General features: G+C 37.5%; 1 protein-coding gene across 1 annotated transcript in view; it reads left to right on the top strand.

Annotated features, from left to right (window-relative positions):
* LOC103522033 (cationic amino acid transporter 3-like) overlaps positions 1 to 6870 on the top strand; it is a 33731-nt gene that overhangs the window by 1239 nt on the left and 25622 nt on the right.

Genomic DNA, 6870 nt, shown 5'->3' with positions numbered 1-6870 from the left:
TTGTATATTCAGGGAAAAGGAAGGCAGACGAAACGTGAGTGAGGGGGTGTACTTGTGTACGAAAGAGAAGCAAGTTCATACCTTTAAAACAGAATATACCTTGTTTATTCTACCCGAAAGATATGAGAAATACTCTTAGGTAGCACGGGGTAGACATGCTGCGACACAGACAACATACCCTAATCATGTTAGCTGCTTTGTGGCTACGAAAGCTTTTCTTTGACACACCCAAACCCATATCTTTGAATCCTTTCTAATTTATCAATAACATTTCCCAGGTATGTACAAACCTACCTAGGTATGAATATTATGAACCTGTACTTAACACTTTGAGTGCCATTTCTGATACTATACCTAGTCCGAAACTACACATTTTTTACTTGGGCATTTAAAGTGTTAATGTGGGTAGATACTTAAGTACTTAACATCGATAAGTTTGAATAACATGTAGGACAAGTCAAACGTGTGTCTAAGTACTTGATCCTATCTCAGTACTTGATGATATCAATGTAATTACTATCAGGTTTAGTCATTAGGGAGACACTTGGAATCACGAAAGGGTGCTTAAATACCACCTACATTTTTCTATCTGACTGCATTACGACTGCAAAGTTCCTGGAAAACTGCATAACGACTTGTTATCAGGAGAATTCATTTGCGCACACGTGCATATTAGGTAAATAAATCTAAGTGTTTTGATCAAATAAATAGATACCACATGTTTGTGAATCGCCTAAAAACCCACCTATTGTACATAGGTATCTACAAAAATACCTATTATAAATAACCAACAATTATTATTATTGGTAGGTAAGTAGGTATAGCTAGGTACCTTACTGCAAAGAATAATTTTATTGGTAAATTCATATTGACCAATCAAAATTTCAGATAGCTATTTACTTGTGACGTGTGAAAGATGAATGTGGGTCAGAGTACAAATGACAACGAAATGTCTGGTTGTCATGACAACTAAATTGCCAAATACGTATACGTATAGCTAGAATATGAACAAGTTATGTCTTCTCTCTCCATAAATCCATCACGAAGAAAGTTGAAGAACAAATACAGCACATAGCTACCAGCATAAATTCTTCATCATGAAAGATACATACGAAAATACACAGCTTGATGACTGTTTGACGAAGTTACTTGAGGTTTTGGAAACAGGAGATATACCTATTATCTTCGATTTAGGTAGGAGAGGTATAGGTACATAGTGTGAATAAAGGGGTTTAGTTGAAGGATATTCATTTTTGATTTATTTAAGCAGATTTTAATACCTACAAATGCTCGCTTCAAAATTACGCTATTTAATTTTTACTTTCCTTATCCTTTAGTTCTGGGACTCGAACCCCAGCTATTATCTTCGATTTAGGTAGGAGAGGTATACATAGTGTGAATAAAGGGGTTTAGTTGAAGGATATTCATTTTTGATTTATTTAAGCAGATTTTAATACAAATGTTCGCTTCAAAATTACGCTATTTAATTTTTACTTTCCTTATCCTTTAGTTCTGGGACTCGAACCCTAGCCCCCCTGGATTACTAGTCAAAAGTTTTTACTCTAACCGAGTCTGACCCTCTAGGCCTTAGTTATAGTTTTATTTTTTGAATGAAAGGGTTTAAAACGTAATGTAAATATTTTTTCATGCCTTGTTAGACAGCAGTAAAGTCTGACAGAACACGCGGTTTGCCTTCTGATTCCAGGAATATGCTATGCTGAATTCGCCGCCCGAGTGCCGAAGGCTGGATCTGCCTATATTTATAGTTATGTCACAGTAGGAGAATTCATAGCCTATGTCATAGGATGGAACTTAATTTTAGAATATTCAATAGGTAAGTATGGGTATCTTTTATACCCTTCTCAGTTGGGTATAACAACGAATCGTGGTTGACTGAAAGAGCTCCTTTAGGAGAATAATGTCAGTTTTAAGCCATGGAAAAATATAAAAAATAAAAACATGTGCAATTTCTTCAGGCTCAGATTTACAACCAGGATAAAAATTGTAAAAAACATCTCCCCAGCCTTTCGTAAAATTTATTAATTTTATTCTGCAATATTTTAATAATTGCACTCAAGTCAAGTGTTTTTGTAACCCCAGGGGCTAGACTACACTAGTACAAAACGTGTAGGTACCTCCCTTCATGAATATTATTTATTACCTTTATACGTGAATACTTTAAATTATTATTATCTATGTATTACTATTATACATGTATTTTATAATGGGTAATCTAATAATAGTCTAGTCTGGTCAGAAAAATTAATTACAATACTCAAGAGGCTCTCATGAAAATCCCTCTCAATCTCTTTCAAATTTGCATGCTGTAAAATGTGGTAATTATGAGCTTTTGACACATCCACTAAAATGTTCCATTCTCTCTCTCGCCAGCCTAGTTAGCTCGGAGGATAGAGCGTCTGCCTTGTAAACGCTAGGTCGCGGATTATATTTTTTTTTTAGATACCGGGATCCCAATCCTCCCGTCTTCGAGCATCCTTCCTCGCAGAAGAAAGACGCCCCCTTCCCCAATGGGATTCAAAATGGAGTCCCAACATCCTCCAATGAGAACATTCCAGTCACCCAGAAAACCATCTTGTGTATGTCAACTCTGTTCAATCTGACGGGGTCCAAATATGCCACCTCCACCACTGAGTATGTGGCGGAAAAAGCATGCATCGCTTTCAGTAAGTTTGGACTGGATATACCTATAGGTTCATCAGTAAATGATTTATTCAAATTAAATTGATCCTAAGGGCAAGGAAAATCAGACCCTTGACAAATGGAGTATACCTGAAGGCATGTGATGTGTTCCAATCCCGTATAACTCACTCACCCCGTTCAATCTGACGGGGTCCAAATATGCCACCTCCACCACTGAGTATGTGGCGGAAAAAGCATGCATCGCTTTCAGTAAGTTTGGACTGGAAATACCTATAGGTTCATCAGTAAATGTTATTCAAATTAAATTGATCCTAAGGGCAAGGAAAATCAGACCCTTGACAAATGGAGTATACCTGAAGACTGAAGGCATGTGATGTGTTCCAATCCCGTATAACTCACTCATCACTCATGATTGGTGTAAACATCACCACTACACCACCGTGGTGGTCAAGACGCCTGGTAAAAAGGAGAGCATGGGTTCAATCCAGCCGAGGTATGAGGATTTACCGCAATAATAGTAGTAGCCTACTGCTGGAGTATAGGTACTTTACAGTCGAACCTGTCTAAGTGGGACACGCCTAAGTGGGAAACCTGGATAAGTGGGGAAAAAATTGCCGGTCCCTTGGATTCCCACTTAGACAGGTTCGACTGTATTATCATTTCCCCCTTGTATGGCTGGGGGACTTTAAACAGGGAGGATACCAGCTTGAAACTCGTAACCAAATGTCAGCCCAAAGAAATCACCCTAGCTAGGGCTGATTGAGAGACTGAAGAAAAACGCCGACAAATCAGCTTAGATCAAAGTCTTCAAATTAAAAAACAGCAAAACGCTTTCTTTCAGAAAATAGAAAAAGAAACTATTAAAAAAAAAAAGCAATAAGCAAAGCACTTTCTTTAAGAAAATAGAAAATCTGGAAATTCTGAAAAACTGAAAAAAAATGAAAAAATCCCTAAAAAAGTAAACAAACACAAAAAATCATCCGTTAGGACATCTTATGAGAGAATTTCCTATCATTAAATTAGTAGGGTGAATTGATGGGAGAAATGTCTTAACGGAGGTTGGTGAAATGCAATTTTCAACTTTAATTCCCCATCAGTGCTTAATGATTCAATTAAGGCTTGATTGAAGTTTGGTGAAATCGGCTATCAGAGAGTTAAACAGCTACTATTGAGACTCAGAGGGTTATGTGAAACAAACTTATACAGACAAACTAAATTCAAAATGGTCGTTTGTTTCCAACATTTCAGAAGTTTCAAACCAGCACTTCTTTGACGTCAACATAACTCTGAAATTTTCTCCTGATGGGAAATCTTTGAAAAATGCGACTACCGCTTGGACCACTTTACATTCGGACTATTCCAATATGAGCCAGAAGACAGTCATTGAAAATTTCGTCAAAAGAGGACCTCCTCATTCTGGTGCCGAACTTTTCCTGATCTTCTACGTCCTGTCTTTCATCTGTAACTCTGCGTATCGGTGTTATCTGCATGGTAAGGCCAGCCACTCACTATCAGGTAAACCTGACAGGTACACCTGATCAGGTCTACCTGACAGTGTGTGCACTGATCAGGTATCAGGTAGTCCTAACAGGCGAACCTTTACCTGTCAGATCTACCTGATAGTGAGTGACTGGCCTTAGATACATGGAGCCTTAGAAATTAATTAAGTGGTTGGGTGGAAGGGCTCATTCCTGCCACTATTTTGATTTTCAATTTAGAAGACGCTACCTTATCTGGTGGAGGGTAAGTTTTGATCCGAAATGAGGGTCTGAAGGAGAAGGAAGAGGTAATTTTCTGCTACATACCTAATTATATACTAGGAGGCTGCTTTGTATTCGGACATATCATGTCTATAAGAATCTTTGTGATTTGTATTTGTAACTTGATGACAAATCAGTCAATTTCAATATTGAAAACTCGTGGTTATTTATTTGTTCCAGAATAATTAACACAGCTATGTCAATGCTTCGGACCAAAGGGTAAGTAAAGATATGAGGGAAAAGAATCTGGAGTTCAACCTGGAGTTCATTGACGAACTCTAAATATCAAAGGTACTTAATTTGCATTTGCAATAAAATAACTATTGGGAGGTAACTATTAGGTACTATTTTGATTTTCAATTTAGAAGACGCTACCTTATCTGGTGGAGGGTAAGTTTTGATCCGAAATGAGGGTCTGAAGGAGAAGGAAGAGCTAGTTTTCTGCTACATAATTACTAGGAGGCTGCTTTGTATTCGGACATATCATGTCTATAAGAATCTTTGTGATTTGTATTTGTAACTTGATGACAAATCAGTCAATTTCAATATTGAAAACTCGTGGTTATTTATTTGTTCCAGAATAATTAACACAGCTATGTCAATGCTTCGGACCAAAGGGTAAGTAAAGATATGAGGGAAAAGAATCTGGAGTTCATTGACGAACTCTAAAATATCAAAGGTACTTAATTTGCAATAAAATAACTATTGGGAGGTAACTAGGTATTATGTCAATGCTTCGGACCAAAGGGTAAGTAAAGATATGAGCGAAAAGAATCTGGAGTTCATTGACGATCTCTAAAATATCAAAGGTACTTAATTTGCAATAAAATAACTATTGGGAGGTAACTAGGTATAGTTTTTTGTTTGTTTGACTTTTCAATATCATTATTTAGGTAGGTAATCTGTCATCAAAATTGAAACGTTAAAATTTCCTGATCATACTATCATAACTTGGTAGATGTATCGTTTTTTCCTGTTATTACTCATATACTTATGAGCTTTTTTAACAAGTTTCCATTTATATTTGATTGACAAAAAACTCAGAACATACATTTTTCATATAAATGGTATACCCATCCGTATAAGCAGAGCTTGTGCCACGGATGGGGAGCTTGTGCCACGGATGGGGAAAACAGATGCTTGTGCCACGGATGGATTTTGTAACAGATGCTGTTATGTCTCCTTTATTCTATGTTTGGTGCTTTCTGTTCAATTCTTTTCCAAATTGAACGGTTTTGATTGTGTGTTATTGAAGTGTTATTAACATTCAGGACGCGTTCCATGACAACCTACTTTCAACAGGATTTCAGATGAAGCATACGGGCTTCTACTTCACCAGTACACATCTTCCACCGAAGCTAGAAGACTTTTAAAAGCGTTCAATCACAAACTTGTGTTTGCTGCTCCATTCGATCCGCAAAGTTCGTGGCAAATCTCACCAGAGCAAGCGACAAATCTTGAAAAGCAACTGAAATGCACGAATAATTCAACAGGTAAGCCCGTCGTATTTATTTATCACCTTTCAACACAATTTCTATACCTTCTTAGGTGAAATTGAGGTCAATTTGAAAGTCCTGTCATTTAGTTACCAAATATTCAAATAGTGGTTACTGAAATGGTTTCTTTTTCCAGATCCACCCAACTGTCAGGTTAAAATGACAGTAACTGTTGACATGCAAAAAGAAAAGGATACGGTAACTGCTACACATTCTGTTCAACTGCTAAATGAGACTAAAACAGCATTGAGTAAAGCACTATTTGAAAATACTGGGAATAATACGATCACAATTAAGAACGTGTTTCCCAAATTTGTCAAAAGCTCTTCTGAACATGTTTTCTTGAGTCAGTTGATGAGTTTTGATTCTAGTAAGTATTCCTGGAGTAGTGGGGAACCATTTCTGAAAGGCATGCTTTTGTGGCTTACAAGTGATATATTTTATGGGAGAATTGTAGCATCACTAGTGGTTCACTGAAGTCTGGAAATCCACAGTTTTGACTTGGTGGGGTGTGGAGCGCTACCGCTCTCCTTAATAGATATCGATTCTGCGCTCTCTCTTTCCAACTTGAAAAAAAAGAGATAAAATAAATGCGTTAACAAGAGTTATGTTCTACCTGTTATTTCAGGGCGTGTCAGCGTTACAAACTGCCATCATTAAGAACGACGTAATGATGGTAAAATACCTCCTCTCACTGCCCAGCATCAAAGTTCGTGATGGGGCACTCCACGCCATTCAATGCGACGAAATCAATATTCTCAAGCTCATTTTGGACTGGCAGAAATGTCACAAACCCGAGTCCGAGTTCAAAGGTCATTGCAATTCGAACGATTTTCCCAAATGCATCACGCCGTTAATGTTGGCCGCTCAGTTGGGGAGGTTAGAGATCGTCGCGTTACTATTAGAAAGAGGTCACTGTATTCCATATCCACATCTCCCTACTTGTCAGTGTG

The sequence above is a fragment of the Diaphorina citri genome, unplaced genomic scaffold, assembly GCF_000475195.1.
Source record: "Diaphorina citri unplaced genomic scaffold, Diaci psyllid genome assembly version 1.1 scaffold78, whole genome shotgun sequence".
Taxonomy (NCBI): domain Eukaryota; kingdom Metazoa; phylum Arthropoda; class Insecta; order Hemiptera; family Psyllidae; genus Diaphorina; species Diaphorina citri.
Note: the sequence above shows the minus strand (reverse complement) of the source record. Positions and strands in the feature narration are given on the sequence as shown.